General features: G+C 36.8%; 1 protein-coding gene across 5 annotated transcripts in view; it reads right to left on the bottom strand.

Annotated features, from left to right (window-relative positions):
• Nucleotides 1–17,498, bottom strand: part of ARHGAP15 (Rho GTPase activating protein 15) — a 331,850-nt gene that overhangs the window by 184,750 nt on the left and 129,602 nt on the right. The window lies entirely within an intron of this gene.

Raw genomic sequence — 17,498 nt, 5'->3', positions numbered from 1 at the left:
GAGGAGGGAAGCATTCCATTAAAATGCCCTCTCCAGACACATGACATTCGAAAGTTGAAGCACAGATGAATATTTGGGGAATTCAAACACCTGGATCGGGTCTGGGCTTGCCAGCCCTCCCAGTCTTTTGTAAACTGGAGAGAAAGCAAGGTCGTGCTTCCCACCTCATTCCCTTCTAAACGGCACCAGCCAGTTTAGCTACACCCTGATAAATTCAAGACTCGGTAATCAGCATTAATATGCAAGCAAGTATCAATTCAAAACCTGCTAATGAAAATGATTACACTGTTATATTCATTTGAATCTTATATGAGCTACTGAGGGGCATATACCAGCAATATGCATGTCTCACTGCCTTTGCAGTGCCACCTTAAAGACCCCTTGTTCACTTTTTTCTCTTTTATCGTCTTTTAGTTGTAGAGAATCACCTGCTTAAATATCTCTAAGGGTACTAGTAAAAAAGAAAAACAACATACATAACAGATGCGCGAGTGAACCTTGGGATGAATGTATTATGGATACAGAACCATCATCACACACCTCATAATCACTTTTTCACCTGCCCATCTGGTGCAGACCTGTGGCTTGTTAGTAATGCACTTGGATACAGTAAAATGTGCTTATCTAAAAAGAACAATTAAGCAGAAGCTCGAACGGTGCAGTTAGCATGATCGGCGAAGAAGAACTTGATGGAGGAAAACAGGCGAGGCATCACGCATTTTGAAAGGTATGCGCCAAACTTCCATGGCTGAAAAAGTAAGGTGAAAGGTGCGAGTCTTTTACTGAAGTTTAACAAAAGCACAATGCCTTTTTTTAAAAAGGTCCTAGAACGTGAACCTTTCAGCATAATACCCTCCATTTGTTCACTAAGTAAGCATAGAGAAGAGAAAGGCAATACAAGCTTCACCTCCAGCACACTGTAAACAGGTTTAAATAAGAACCTGGAGAAATTCACCTTATAGGCTCAAGAGGTTGATTTTGACTTGCCATTGAGACTGTAGTAGATTTCACAATATTGACACTTTTCCAATAGAAACCAGGTTATCTTTTCATTGTAATCAAAAGATGAAAACTTTTAATCACCACTAAAAGAGATTTGAAATCAGCAGACGAAAAGTAGGAAAAATTATCATAGCATCACTGCTTTATGAAATTTACTTGGTGTCTCTTGGTATTTTTGCAACAGAATTTCCCTTTGGGCACCTAAATCAACTTGGTTACTGTGGGTGTTCGTAAAAGCAAAACTCATTTAATTTCCAGGCGCTGGACATCTGACAATACATGGGCTATTGGATGGCACCTGCTTTCCTTGAGATACCCAGTGAATTAAAGCCACAATTTCCATTGATATTCATGACAGTTACTTAGCTGAGTCTACTGCAGTAAAGTAAAAGAAGATCTTCTGCAACACTATTTACTTTTATTAAAAACAGAAAAACAAACAAATAGATAATCACTAATTCCATTGTAGTGCATGTAAGTCCTTGAGCTTATTTAACTGCGTCAGGCACAAACATTGCTCTTGCATATGAAAAATCAGGAGACTGTGCTTCTTTTCACTCTGTTTTATCCTATCAGATGCACAGGGAAAAGTAACTGGAGAGTTTTTATTACTGATTTTTTTTTAAGATTCAGTATCATCTCATATAATTTTCTCAGGCTAGAATTAGTGTGCAGTTTTACAGGAAAAAAAAATCATCTGCATTAATTTACAATCTTTCAAATGAAAAAACAACAACAACAACAAAACAAAAAACTCAAAGGCAATGAATTCCACCTTGCTTAGCTTTAAAGATGCCTCACATGTCAACACACAGATGTTGTACCACCTACATACTGGGAGCTCAGTGGTTTCGCAATTTTTAAAAGATTGAAATACAGCTCAAGTGCAACTCATCCCCTCCAAGATGATGTGAATTACAGCATGCGTGTTTTAAGGAAACCATTTTAGTTCTATGCTGAGCCATAAACTGGCCTATGAACAAGATGCTAGCTTAGCAATATTGGAGAGTCCCAATGAACAAGTATACAGAAAATCTGCTTTATTAACCTGCTCTGGCTGTTAATTAGAGAATAATAAAATTAATAGAACAATCAGATCTGCTACTGATGCTTGAGCACACTATAGTTTTGAAGCTATATAATAACATAGCTAATTTTATCTTAAAATAAAAATAATGGTGGAACTCGGAATCACAATTTCCACGGGGGAAAACTCAATGGAAATCCATTCTCCAGTGGCATAAGGAGCACTGACACAAATCCTACATACATATGGATAATTTGTAGTAATCAGACATTCCAAGCCCATTTGAAAAATACATTGTAGAAAGTACGTACCATTTTATTGAAAACCAAAGACATACTTTGATAACTGATAAATTCATTAAGAGGCTTGATTGCTTTTCTTTAAGAAAATTTAACTGAAATATTTATGTCTGATACTTAAATCCATAATCTAAATCCCGATCAATAATCTGCTCTTGGTCTTTTCCAGTGTATACCCAGATCATACAAAGAATTATTACCCCTCAGTATTTATTCAGTGGTTCATATTGCCCTACTGCCAATTATATTCAGGTAGGAGATGCTTTTAGTTGATAGACCAACCTTTTCTGGAAGACTGGGGGCAACAACCCCCACCATAAATATATTAACTACTTTTCTTTATCCACCCAACAGATTTTGCTCAATAAGAATGCAATCTATGTTCTGCTCTAAGTAAAAGACTGATATGTGATCCTTTCCAGGGACAACTATATTTCTTAAGAAATTTCAAGCCAAACTTCTTTTTGGCCAAAATAATACATATGAAATGTGTTAAATTATTAAAAACTAGTAAAAGATGATTGATGGTTTGCAAAAGTTGAACTGGCTGAATCTGGCAGTGGCCAAAACAGTATTAATCTGAAGAAAGCTAAGTTTGTTTTATTTACAGAATATCAGTTACCAAAATTGAATCCATATGGTTAAAAAATCACTTATTTCTATAAATTAGTAACTGATTTCTCTCCCCTCCCCCTCAATACTTTAGGATAAAAATTGAAGAAACCCCCAATCAAACAGCACTGTAAGGGTGTGTACAATACCTGACAACTATAAAGTGCATCAACCAGAGCCACATTTTCCTTGAATACCAGAAAGACACACATCTCAAACCTTACATAAATTAACACAAAATAACAGAAGTGTTGATCAGAAGGGAACTCTGGAAGTGGGCTTGTCCAATCTACCACTTCAAGTATTGCCAATGCTAAATGAGGTCACCTGTGATTTTGTCTAGCTGAGTCATGAAAACTGCCAAGTGTAGAGATGCTGCAACCACTCAAGGCCCCTGTTCTGGTGTTGTACTATATTCTTTCTAAAATATTTTTCCTGCTGTCCAATCTGAGCCTCCCAAGAAGTAATTTGTGGTGACTGTCTAATCAGCAGCTACTGACACGTTCATTGATCTGTCTTTGCAACTTTCCTTAATATCCTCTTCATTACACTATTCAAGCCTCTTGCCCTCCACCTCTTCTTTTGGGCTCTTCTCTCCTAGGCACCCACTTGCCTTGTCTGGACCTTCTCACACTTCTCCATGACCCACTCGACCTGGGGGCCAGACCTGGGGGCCCAACCTGGGCAGCACACCTCCGATGTGGCCCTACCACCCTAGGCAGGGCAGAGATGATAACCTCCCATGCTCCTCCCCAGGTAGCTCAGTAGACAGACAGTGTGCTGAATTCACAGCGTGAGCACACCACAAGCTTGTATTTAACCTACATCAGCTAAGATTCCCAGGTCCTTTACAATAAACACAGTCCTCCTCCAGTTAATTACTAATGGTTTGCTACAGCTGTACCCTGAGGATCTTCTGTTGCTGCTGCAAGGTACTGAACCTTATTTGTTCAGAAACATGCTGCTGCATCCATTTGTGGTCACAGGGTTTCCAGACCTCTGGTGGTACAAGGTTACAGCATAATGGCCAATAAATCTTGAACCATTTCCCATAGTGAAGAAACAGGTTAAGAGTTCGTCTTCTGTTTCTTAGACAGACAAAAGATATTTCTGGCAGCACTAGGTTTGTTTCCTCAAATTTTACTTTCCATGTGCTCAGGATAGTTATTTAGTTTGTCTCTAGTACTGAGGTAGCCAACAATGCAGTGCTATTTCTTCTAATAAGAAAAGAGAAATACAAGGTATGAAAACCTTATTCTAAAAATGAATGAAGCAGATGGGATATGCAATTCTAACTTAGTCCATTTGCATGTGTTTGTTGCTGTTTTTTTTTTTTTTTTTTCCTCTTCCTTTCTTTTTGAGTTCTAGTAGATTATCTACTTGAAAAGGTCTGCTTGCAGCAGAAAGGAAAACCAATTCTTCCAGCTTTAGGGCAGGAAAGTGCATAGCTGCTAAGGAAGAGGAGAGATTATGCACATAACATCCTCACCTCCTACATTTGGCAGCTCCCTCTGCTTGGAAGCTGTCACCCAAGGCATCCAGCCCAGGGTGTTCCAGTCCTCGATATCCTCCTTGCACAGTCTCCCACTTCCTGGAGATGAACCAACACTTTGTGTTTGACTTCCCCCACCAGCTTCAGCCAATTATACTATTGCTTTCCTCATCTCCCTAGCTGGCAGTATCAGAAATGGTTTATTTCAAATTGCAACCCCCTGGGACCTGTATTATCACTGTATTGAAAGGAGAAAGGGGGTAGTAAAAAGAGAAAGGGAAAGGGGAAAGTGGAAAGAGACCATGACAGAACACAAGCAGTCCATGCACAGGTTAAAAAGGCCTCTCCTGACTAAAGTCACTGTACTTAAGAAAGAAAAGAAACTGTTTTCTCAGCACCCCTTAATGGTTGTGTGATGTCCTACAGGAGGAAACAATAGGCAATGCCATATTTTGGATATTTGTATATAAGCACTCAGGAAAGATTGCAAAAACTAAAGAGACAAGCCAATAGGACTAGGCAGGTTTCCCACATCTCCACATAAACAAATCTTTTTCACTATTTAGCTTCAAATTTAACTTTGTAGTGAATGGATGATGAATTCTGGTAGTAGATAATTAAAAGAACGTGCAATAAGAAGGTCTTTGCAATGCCCTTCAGTCACTGACCCATACTCTGGGTACCAAAAATCCCTTTGCCCTATCAAAGATTCAAAAAATTCTCCCAGGTTTCTTTTACAGAGTTTCAGTGCTTAGCTCCCTCTGGCCAATTACTCCATAGCCAATCTACAGGATGGTTTAAGATACACATTGTTTGATCTTTAACCTTTAAGTCGTTTTACCTTTAACCAAATGGTTAACAAACACTGGTGACAGCAAATACCTTAACAGAAAAATGTACAGGAAGGAAAAACTTTCTTGCACCTATTCCACATTGCATATTCTCTGCCTTTGTGTGTACAAAAATATGAAAAAAAAAAATAAAAATCCATGCTTATCCATTATTTCTGAGCTTTCCTACGAGTACTCAATTTAATATTTTCCAAGTGCCAATAGCCTTGTCTATCACTGCAACTCCCTCCAAGCATTAGACTGAATCACAAAAAATATTTTTCAATGATTGATTGTAGTAAAAGGGCTGTTGAAGAGCATGTGTGAGAAGAGCATCACACCACTTTCTCAAGGCCCTTGGAGGGTGCCTTAAGCACTGTAAGTTAAAAGAAGAGGAAAAATAACCCTGAGTGACTGTGTTACTATAGTCACATCTTCCAAGCAGTGCTGGATATCTATATTTTCCCTTCTTTCTTTCTTTCTCATTTTAGAATTTCAAATACGTTCCCACCACCGCTCAAGATTATTATCAGTAAATGGGCTTATTGTTGGGGAGGTTATTTTAAGGAGTGGGAGGGATGACTACTTCGTTTTGGTTAAATGTGGATCTCTGAATTTACTTATGCAACTACAGAACAAATTGACAAAGCAGAAAAGTAAATGCAAACAAAGAAGACAGCAGCCAGTGCCACTCTGCGTCCCATGGGATCTTCCAAATTGCTAAAAGCTGTCACCATAGCCTGAAGTATCAAGTGTGAGGCACACGCTGTTGTTAGTTGTTAAATTTAGTGCCACTAAGGGCTACTCTTAAAAAAAAAATAAAAAAATAAAAAAATAAAAACAACAACAACAAAACAAAAACAACCTACCAGTGTCTAAAGCAGTCAGCATCTAAAGCAGATATCAGAGAGTGATTTCCCTGTGAAGAAAAGGTAAAGTACCAAGATGGTTTTTATCCCGGGTATCACAAGATAAAGGACTTGTCATGGAAATCAAAATATCTCAAAGAGTCGCAAAATAGGCTCTGTGTCCTGGCAGAAACCACAGGGCATTTGTAATGGGCAGCTGAGTGCTAGTTCATCACATAACACTTGCTCCTTGTTTCATCTGATAATGTGCATTAAAAGTTGGCTGTAACATACTGCGTGTTTCCTGAATCTTAATTTTACGTTCAGCAATATCAGCCATTACTGAGGACATATTTTGGGTTGCCAGTATCAAAAGAGATAGTCCACACCACTAGAGATGAGCAAGCAGATAATCCAATATAATATTATCTATGTTACTATGAGATAAAGAAGATTGGAAGTTGCATCTTTGGATCACACACATGGAAAATGCTAAATATGCTCATTCCCATGTGCCCAAGATGCCTGATGCTCAGGGAAATGGTCCGAGGTCCCAGCGAAGAGGGAGGTGTTGAGAGTTTTACTGGAACTGGAACCCGTTCAAGGTGGCTGTCGTGAGGGGCGGGAGGACCGACAAAAGCAATAAGCCTGACACGACGGGATGCGGCAGAGGACTGTGGGTGAGAAGGGTGAAAAGGATCCCTGTCCAGAGAGACAGAAGTGTCCGTAAATCAAAGTGTAAGTATACAGCACACACGTCCCCCGCCGGCAGGACCTCGCCAAGCAGTGCCAGCTGCGTGATGGAGGCACTCAGGAAGTCTAGGATTCCTCAAACATCTGCTGGTGCCATTAAGAATGAGAAGTAAATCCACACTGGCATTACTTGGGATTTGTTTTTCCACATTAACCCCAGCAACAACTGCCAAGTTTTTTTGCTCATTTGCCACACAAGTAACCACTGAGTAGCAGAAGAATGGGAGCCAGATGAGAAACTAACTATACGTAGAAAAATCAGGATTAGAGCAAATTAATAGAAAACATGAAGTGACCGATGAAGTAAAGACAAAGAAACACAGGGGGGGAAGCAAGGCTGGAAAAAATGCATTCAGACTTCTCAACTATTGCTATAATGAGAGGTTATATTGTCTCCACAATATCTCTGCAAGTATGAGGTCCACTCAGAGGAGAAGACAGCTGCCTTACTAGTGTATTTGTTCTTGTTCCGTTCAAAACAACATGGAAGTTATTTTCATCCCCGTCCTGTTGAAGAACAAAAACTCTTCTCTCCAACTCCCTCCACACAGCACCAGGTAAATAAAGCATAAAGGTGTCAGCCCTGCTTTGGGATGCAGAGTGCTGCAGCTCTCTTGCTCTGTGTTCTCCTGATGCCTTCCTAAGCTCCTTTTGCCCATAAGATCCTCAGAGGGCATGCAGTGAGTGACACCTTTATTTTCTTAATTATAGGGATTTGATTACAAATACTTCTGCATGAAATGGTAAAGAAATCAAAAGGGACTTAAAGCACTTGGACTTCTTACAATATGGTCCCAACTGCTCAGTAAAGCTACATTAAAAAAAAAAAAAAAGGTGGGGGGGCTCTTTAAATATAAATGTCATTTATTTTAGTACTAATAGTCCTTCTGCCATATGAACAAGCACTGTTCAAAGAAAAGAAAGGCTCTTGGGTCTACCTAGTGGTCTTCTACGATGCAATATATGGATCTCCCAGCAGTATTGTGTCTTACACTTTAAGCAACACCTAAGTGTCATATCTCTGTGATGACTATTTCTAGGTCATGCTGGCTTCTTTATGCATCATGACTCAAGGTTTCATAACCATTTTTTCAGCTCAAGTCTGCAAATAAAATCTGTCTTTTGTGTTACTGGTCTTCACTCCTCCATTCCCCTTGGCATGCCACTGTCAGTTCTTTTCTTTTTCATAATTAGGAAAGAAAGGGCCTTGAAACCTTTTAACGTATTTAAGAGCTTACATCCCTTTGTTTCATGTTACCAGAGCAATGCTTCTCTGGGAATACTGATACAGTCACCCAATTTTTCTTGAAAAGAAAATAACAAAGACAACAACAAAAAAACTTCATTAGAGGTTGCCTGAAGGATGCAAGCAGGTAAGAATCATTAATAAAATAACTGACTATAATAATCCACAAATGTTTTTTAGTAATATATAATCTTCAATTAACAAATAGCAAACTCCTTTTCAAGATGAAAATTCCCATGATTAAAACCAATATAACATTTTACTTGTGAATGCTTATTCACAGTGCCTTTACAGTTTGTTCACTATAAAATCTTCTTAAATTGATTAGTTCTGTAAGGAATCCATCAAGTTATTCAAAGTTTCTTCCCACCTTTGCAGCCTGCATAACACAAAGCCTTTGCATATTCTGTATTTTCAACTTATATGTAAGTACAGACATTAATGCTTGCGACACTTATTTTCTTCCTTTGTAGCCGATCAGAGTAAAATGAAGGATATAAAAATACATTAATATCACAATAAAAATGAGTTGTTTCTGCTTTGTAGGGTCTTTTTCCTCCTAGTCTGGAGGACAATACTTAGAGCTGCCCAGCAACAAGCATTATGAAGTCTGTGGGTTTTACCAAGGTGTTTTAGAAAAACCTTTGAATAAGGGCAGTGTTAATTAAGCTACTACTCAGGCTTCTCCTGATTGGAGTCTCTAATTGCCTGACTTAATCTAGATCACCTAAACAAAGATCAAGTGTGAAATACAACCTTTGCCTCGATATTAACATGATAGAAACACATATCGTACTTCATCTTGCCATACACTAGAGCAGGACCTGTGACATGGCCAGACCACAGCTACTACACGTGTGGCGGTAGGAATTGTGAAGAGGCACTGGTCACAGCTTTCTGCCTTTCAGCATTATTCAAAACTCATGATTTTGGCCCCTGGATACGTACCCCTTTCAAGCCAATTTGCCATATCTAAATTTCTATTCATTCACCCTATTTCTATTCATAAAGTTCCACACAACTCCTGCAGGCTTCAGCACCATGTTACTGTAGCAACTGTGATACACAATAAAGAACACAGAATAAAAATACAGCATTTGCACCTCATTTTAAGGGTTTTCCTACAACATCTAGGAGCAGAAATTAGAACCACCACTCAGCATCATTTACAATGAGATGATGCTGGTGAATTAAGTAAAGTAGTCTGATGACGCCAATGATTATATTAATCCACTTGACTGCAAGTGAATTCAGCATTCAATTCTTGAATGAGATGAAGATATGACTGGATAGTCATCTATTGCTGGTTGAGCCAGTGAAAGAGACTGCAGAGACCAATCGGTCCCGGGAAAGCTCTGTTTAAGGCCCATGATTAGGAACTGGTTCAGGTATTTGCCTTGCATCAGATTTATAATAAGGGTTACATCACCATAACATCCCAGTTGTACTCTTATCGAACAGGATATATGTTTTTAGCCAAGAAACTATTATTATAGAAATGTAGATGGAATCTCTTGTTTCATTTCTGCATGTGAAATTCTTGTCTGCATAAGCTATAGGATTCTATTCCATATTTCTGAGATCTAGAGAAAAGTACTTTAAAATTACATACAAATATATAAATCAAAGTCAATAACCTGAATTAAATCTCGACTGAAGGGGCAGACCTTTCCACAAGGTTGCTGAGGGAGTAGATACCAAGATGGATCAAGCAAATTAAAATGGCATGTTGCTGTTACTCAGTATTACCAGAAAGAATTCCAGAATGGACTTAATTTAGAAATAAATTGTTTAAATTGCACTATTAATACCTTCAATTATGGTTATATTAGTATTGTTTCCCATTAACCTTACTTGTGGACAGATTTCATACAGATGAAGTTTGTTCAATGCTAATAGCAAGACTTTGCATATTTACCTCTTTGTTACTATAAAGCTCCAAGTATTCACGACTTTTTCTAGCCTAATGAAACAGGATTGTCTAATTTAATTAAAAGACGCAGAGAAGGAAATTAAAAAGAGGATATTTTAAGGGGCTATATTATAAGGCCCGTGTTGTAATTGAGAAAGGAATGGGAAGGATCTTATCTGTGTATGAAAGAGCCTAGTTCTTCATGTACATTCTTCCCCTTGGGACTCAGATTAATGCCAAGTTCTACTAACCTTGCTATAAACTCCATACTTATTTTGATTGCCAAAAAAAAAAAAGATGATAGAAAATCAAGTTTTTGGAATCTATTACAGACTATAGATCCTAAAAGATCCAACAAAGATTTAATTGTAAATGGAACTTTTACTCTACAGTAATACCCTTTAAATTAACGGGACTCCTAATATGTCTTCCACTGAAGCTGGACTGTAATCATGGTCAATTACTGAAGAACCAAATTGACTAAAATGTGGAACGTGATTTCTTTCTGCACTCTGTAAACAAAAGGAGCAGGGCAACTCCTGAAAGGAACAGGCATGTGATAAATATGAACCTCCACCTTCATCATATACAGCTACTCAACCAGCAGTGGAATTGTGAACACGCATATAGAAATTATTTGAATTGCATATCTTTTATAATTCAATAATATCATTGTTTGCACTTAGAAGTCATGCCAGACATTAAAAAACATTTTAAGTTCCTAGTTTAAGTAAAGAAAAAAATCTTCCTTTTCAGATTTTTATTAGATTTTTCTGATGTAAAATAGTCAGACAAAATGTGCTGATATACATATGTTTCTCTCTCTTTAACTTTTGGCTCATTTTATTGATTTTGCTGAAGTATGTCATTTTGTATCAGACTGTGATAATATGAATCTAAAGAAATAGGATGTGATCATAGCTATTACCCACATTAATTAAGTACTTTTTCTTCATTATCTCCTTCCATATATAATTGTGGTTTTGACTTAAAACTTTTAAAGAATTCTGCCTCTCAGTAGCTTGGGAATAATTAGTTTTTAGTGACAAAAACAGTTAAAAATACCTTTCTTAGCTAAAAAATATTTTTTTTCCTTTGCATTTTAATACATAAAGGCGTCCTCAACCCAGAACATTTAAAATACATAATACGCATTGACTTGCAGAACTATTTTTCCTATACTTTTTTGTTAGCATCCAGAAAACAGGAACAGTCTCAATGAAGAAACAATGATGTGTTGTCTTCCAAAACTGCAAGCAAACTGTTTATAAAAATTACGTAAAGTAGGGCTGTTCTGTATTTAAGTAATCCTGACCTAATGTATACAAACAATCACATCAAGCTTGCTGCTCCTGCATCCACAGATGCCAGACACTGAGCAGGTTACCTGCTAGAGGACAGACAGTAATTCAGAGATGACTTTGAATCCCACTGGCTGGTATAAACTACAAGGGGCGTCAAGGTAACGTTGCAGATCTGTTGTCTGCTTGGAGGGTGGGATTATCCAGGCCAACCTGCTGGACTGTTCCAACCTATAACCAGGAACACTTCAGTCATTTCAGCAGGCAAATCAGTGACGTAGCAGTAAGACCTGTGCATTACCACCTTTAGTTTTATGTTACTGTGATTTTCCTAAAGGAACCATGCGTGCACCAAACCACGCATTACCTTTTGAGGTTATTTCCCTGCATATCTACCCTGACCTCTGCTTCTCCGTGGTCAAACCACTAATAAATGCTCAATGTATCTTCTGCCTAGCTTGCTTATACTGATCATTTTGCTTCCAAAAAATAAAAATAAAAAATGAAGAAGAAGGTTGGTAATGGAGGCACTTACAGAAAGTTGGTGAAATGTTGAGAAGAGATTCATAATAACCTGTGCTATTTCTCTATCTGTATATGCCTTATTGGTTTATGTAATCCATACTCTGTGATAAATAATTTTAAGTTATTCCATATGTAGGTTAAACTGTATGTATCACATCATTTACTCCTTTTGTATGCATGCTGAACTGTAAAACATTTAATAATATATATGGGAAGTAAGCCAACTCTGACTGGCATAGAAACCCTGGAGATTGGTGAATAATATATAAAACCATTTCTTCTCTGTTAGTAGTATGTGTCCTGGCTTATTGAGTCCTGTGCTGATATATCACTTTTAGGAATTCACTTTGTCAATCAAACTTAAAAATCCTTCCTAAACTTTCCCCTAGCCTTTTGCAAAAAAACAATAAGATAAAAACGTCCAAGTCTGAAATGAGACCTCTTCTTACATCTCCTTGGGGGGAATCAAAGGCTGACAGTCTGAATGTGCAGCATGCAAGAATCACAATATGGAAATCATGCCAAAATGTTTAAAAACATAGAAATAACAGATAAATAAGTAAATGGAATCTGCTGTCTAATGCAATAACTTGGCACCAAGTCAATTTTAACCTTTCAACTTTTTTTTTTTTTTTAATTTATGCAATGAGGGATTCTGAAAGTATCATAGAGAAATTATTTTTATCCACGGAGAGAAGAAATGAAAGAATTCGGGATTCAGGTAGATACTTTCTACTAATCCCTGGTTACTATGATCACTGTGAGATCAGAAGTCTTTTAATGACTACTGGTGAATAGAAAAAAAAAGGTTAGAATTAGAGAAACTTAAAGAAATGGGCAACATAATTCTGTTTTTGAGGCTGAGTAAAAATAGTGCTATAGAGAGGTACTGAAAACTGTCACAGTTATTCCTAGATTCCTGAACACAAAAGAACAGGAAAGTATGTGATGCTAAGACTGTTCCCAAAAAGATGGAGAAGACAACAAAAACACTTCCCCATTTACTAACTCCCTGGAAACCCTTGAAATAATCACAATATTCTCCCCTTAAACCAAGAAAAAGTAAGAAGAGATACAAGAGCAATGACTGAACCCAAGCTTAGGTATGGAGAAATACCCTGCTCCTTTTTGGAAATGTGTAGGACATAACAGCAATGGGAACCTGCAAAGAATCCCAGTAACGCAACGTGAACCTAACGTCCCAAAGGGCCATCCCCTGCATTGCCCGTAGACACGTGGTGGGGAGTATCTGCAAAAAGGGGGGCTGAAAAAAAAACGTGATCCCTATGGCTTTCTATTTCGAAGAGAACAACTGACACAGTTTTACTTTCGCCATCTTACAAGAAAAAGAGGAATTAGCCTTTGGATTTCTTTTCTAAGTAACAAAAGAGGGACTGCCAAGAAAGATAGGCATCTAAAAACGCTAGGTAGATCGCCCCTATTTGCCCAGAATTAGCTAAATGAGTGACAAAAATAAATTTACTCCTGCCTCTGGAAATATTAAAAGAAAATGTCTGAGCCAAAGGAATGAAATAAAAGGAAGCGGATGGTAAATTCAAAATCTTCTAAATATAAATCAACAAGAGTGTGTGTGCTGTCCATCCAGCAGCAACTATAACAGCAGTTAAAAAGGCCAATTAGTCTGAACAAGGATGTGCAGAATGATCAAGGGAGGTGCGCGAGGTATGTAATATCAGATACAGAGGGGAATGGAAAGATTACAGGATGAAGTTGAGAGTGCAAAAAAATGATAAGAAAAGCAAAGGTGGAGAATGAAAGGAAGATTGCACAAGATGATAAAGATAAATAAAAAGACATTTTTCAAGAACATATAGTCCAAGAGGTCAGCAAGGAAGACAGAAGGTCCTCTAAGAGATGGCATGGGTAATTTATTGACAGCAGAGGTAGACACTGATAAAAAAAAAAAAAATGAATTCTTTGCCTCACTGTTCACAAAGCATGCTGGGGGCAACACAGCAGAAATAGACGTACCGCACATTTCCCAGGGGATGAAAAAGACACACTGAAGGAAATTAAATCACTGTAGAATAGGTGATTGCCTATAGTTTGACAATGCTCTGGACAGACAAGGCTCTGAAGACTGCCGTGTGTTAAAAGAAAATCTTTATTACAATATACCCACAAGCTTGCTTTGAAAGCAGCAATCACATCAAAACACAGGGCCAAATTTGGCCCTGTGCTTATAAGCAGTTCCCCATGGATGAAGGGGAGCTACCTGAAAGCACTGGGGGCAGAAATAAATTTGTGATGGAAACCCATTTAAATGACCTCATTCAGAGTTGTTTAAATCAAATCAGGTCCTAGCAAAATTAGCTACAATAGGTATCGGTAAAGTCTCCTTTCTCTTACACCCTTACTCTGGCAAATAATCCTATTAATTTAAATTTAATTATTCACACCAATAAGGCAAGGAAAGAATAGAAATCTCTTTTTGTTCATCACATTTAGTAATCTAATTTCATTCTTTTCTCATGCATTCAAAGAAAAAAAAAATTGTAAGGGAGACAGAGAGAGCAGGTTCGCGGGTGGCCCCAGGTAGGCAGCCCCTCTGTGCTGGCCCTGGAAAAGGGAGAACCTGCAAAAATGTGAAGCCCAAAAGTCCTTCATTTCATAAATCAGCTAAGGAGCTAAGTGAAAATAATGCCATTGTTTATCGCATCACTAACAAACCTAAGTGCTTAAAGGCAAGGAAATTAATATTAAGGACATTCATAAATCTCACAGAAAACATACATTATGTCCATTTACAGCAGCTGAGAATCTGGCCCTTTCCTTTTATTCCACATAAAATATATACATGTTGTCTTATTCAACAGAGTAGTCTTAATTCTAACCTAAAAATAAACCTTACTCTGTATCAGTGCAATTTCATATGCACAAATCTTTCAGAAGGAATTTCAATTAAGTTAACATTATGTATGCACCCATTACTGGCATTCAGTGATTGGGCTCTGACAGAAGTGAATGGACATGCACACTTCTAATATACTGCAAACGAGCAACGCTATATATTTCTCCCTTATTCTTTCCAAATACAAATAAAGAATGTTTTCAAATGTAAGTGATTTTAACTGTCACTTGGTTAATCCATTAACCGGTATTTCCAAACAGCAATATCTTTTAGAATAATGCAGTTTTTTGGACGAAGAAACAAATATATTGAAAATCCCAAGAGGCCAATGGTCAGAGTTAAGGGTATGGTGTTTACATAAATTAAGCACGTCTTTATGCTTGATCAGAATATAACTTTAACTGTGTTTCAACTAAAATGGATTATGTAATTACTATTCCTTTTTAAAATTACTTTACATCTTTAAATGGTATGATAGATAAGTTTCATAGAACCCATAAATGATTTATGAGAGATATTTTATTTTATTAATAAAATGCTTAGCAAGAGCTTAATCTCTCAAAATTTAATACAGTGATGCATGTGCTTTAAATTAAGTCCATGGCTAAATACTGTGTTGCATCCTGGTACAAAGGTTCACCTCGCGCGGACTCAGTCCACAAGTACACTTTGGGCAAAAATAAATCAAATTTCATAAATCACACACACAAACAATCACAGACATACACACAGAGTAAGGTTTGTGTATATTCACTATGTTTCTGTAATCTTTTGTATATGACATTCCCTTTTACCAGATATTTACATTAAACAGATGGCATACCCTTTACTGCAGTTGACCACAATTTGGCTGTTTACTAAATATTTTTTGAAATTATAGATTTTTGAGGATCACTGTCTTGATTTAGGAGAGATTAAATATTTAGAAAGGCAAGTCATGCTGTGACTATTATAAGCAACTGTTATTTTTCCTGTGCATGAACATTGTGCTTATCATTACATATTAGATACCTTCTAATAAATAATAATACGGCTAATACTCAGTCAGTAAGAAGTTAATTAAATAATTAATTAAATTAATCATCATCACTGTTTGCTTAAATTTTATATAGATATATATTTAAAAAAAAAACAAACACCACCGTCAACAACAACAACAACAGAAAAAAACAACACTAGTATCATACAGTGGCTGGCTTAGAAAAAAAATATTTTTCTTTCCCAATCCTGAATATAAGCATCCTTTAAAAAAATTCAACAGCGTTGTGCACTAAAAAGAAAAGCAAGTTCGGTTTAAATAAGTCTCTTTTCACTAACTAGTATATTATATGTGGCTTTTAATTATTGGTTTTGATTATTTTTGAAGATTTTTGTATTTAGATGGCACACACATTTTCAATCATGTCTTAATTACTTTTAAAAATGCTGCACTGGCTTAGGGACAAGACAGATAACTTGTTAAGCATTTGAAATTTCTGAGCTGTTTTCTCAGTTCTGGCAGTCAATACCCAAGTCCAGATTGTAACCTCCTTTCTGCCTCCAAAGCCTGCCTTGGCTGCGTGTCCAGTGAGGGATTATGGATTTAGCAAGGAAGGTAAGTGTGACTACAAGCATTGGCTCACCATCTGCTCCCCAGCAGAGTTTGGGCCAACCTGCATAGCCTGCAGCAAGACCAGGGCACTGTTCTCAATCCAGCCCTTTCCAACCTGGCTCAAGAAACACATCACATTCAGTCAGATGATTAGGTCTAAGTAGTCCATATGTAACAGAATATTTTTCCTAAATACCAAAATGAAAACAAAATGAATGCCATTTTTTTAATTCTCCTTACTCGATACATCAAGTTTTACACAAATAAATACTCTCTTAAGGTTTATGCAAATTATAGAAAAATAAAACTATGCATTATTTAGCAGTTCTCCTATTTCAAGATCTAACAGACTTTATTCACAGCATGTTTTTCCCTAGTTTATGTTGGCCTTCTTTTCTGATTCTACTTTTTAATTCATCTTTTTAAATTATTCCTTTTTAAATCATTATCTTATGTGACTTCATAGATTTTCATGTATTAATCTATTATTAATTTTTTTTTTACTATAGTCAACTTAATCTTAAATTGTTTAAATCTCTTTTAAGTGTAAACACTTGAACATGGACAGTTTTTAAAAATATGATGCTCTTTAACATTTTGGAGTATTTCTATTTGTAGCTCATAACCTTATTCAAAAAGTTCTTACTAAATATGTTCTCTTCTATTATAGGTACTTTTGACAGAATTATCAAGTACCACATGTGACAGGCAATAGTACTGGTTAAGGGAAGAAAAAAAAAAAACAGCACACATATTGAGAGGGGGATACATTTTGTGTTACTGAAAAATATGTTTGTATTTTACATTAAAACCTGACATCTGCTCGGTGAATATAAATCTAGATTAATACATATCCCCCCTCCTTTTACTCATTCAGTTTTCTTTATGCTGATTCAGGTTAAGATTTTTTATTTTCATGAACAGCTACAAAGAATGCTGTTAAAACTAGCATTTTACTTTCTCCAGTCCAGCACTGAACATGAAAATAAGCTGAACAAACATCTTGCCCTTTTTACTTAAACTGTTGCCTGCCTGACTGCTGAATGCACACAGAAAACAATCTAAAATTGTATAACCCATAATAGAGTATATTAAATTACAACATTGGTCAGTAATGGAAACTTATTCCCAGATATGAATTATTTACAGCCCATTTAAGTAATCCATATTCAGGTGTGGCAATGAAAA

This window comes from Anser brachyrhynchus, assembly GCF_964034855.1.
Source record: "Anser brachyrhynchus genome assembly, chromosome: 7".
Lineage (NCBI taxonomy): Eukaryota > Metazoa > Chordata > Aves > Anseriformes > Anatidae > Anser > Anser brachyrhynchus.
Note: the sequence above shows the minus strand (reverse complement) of the source record. Positions and strands in the feature narration are given on the sequence as shown.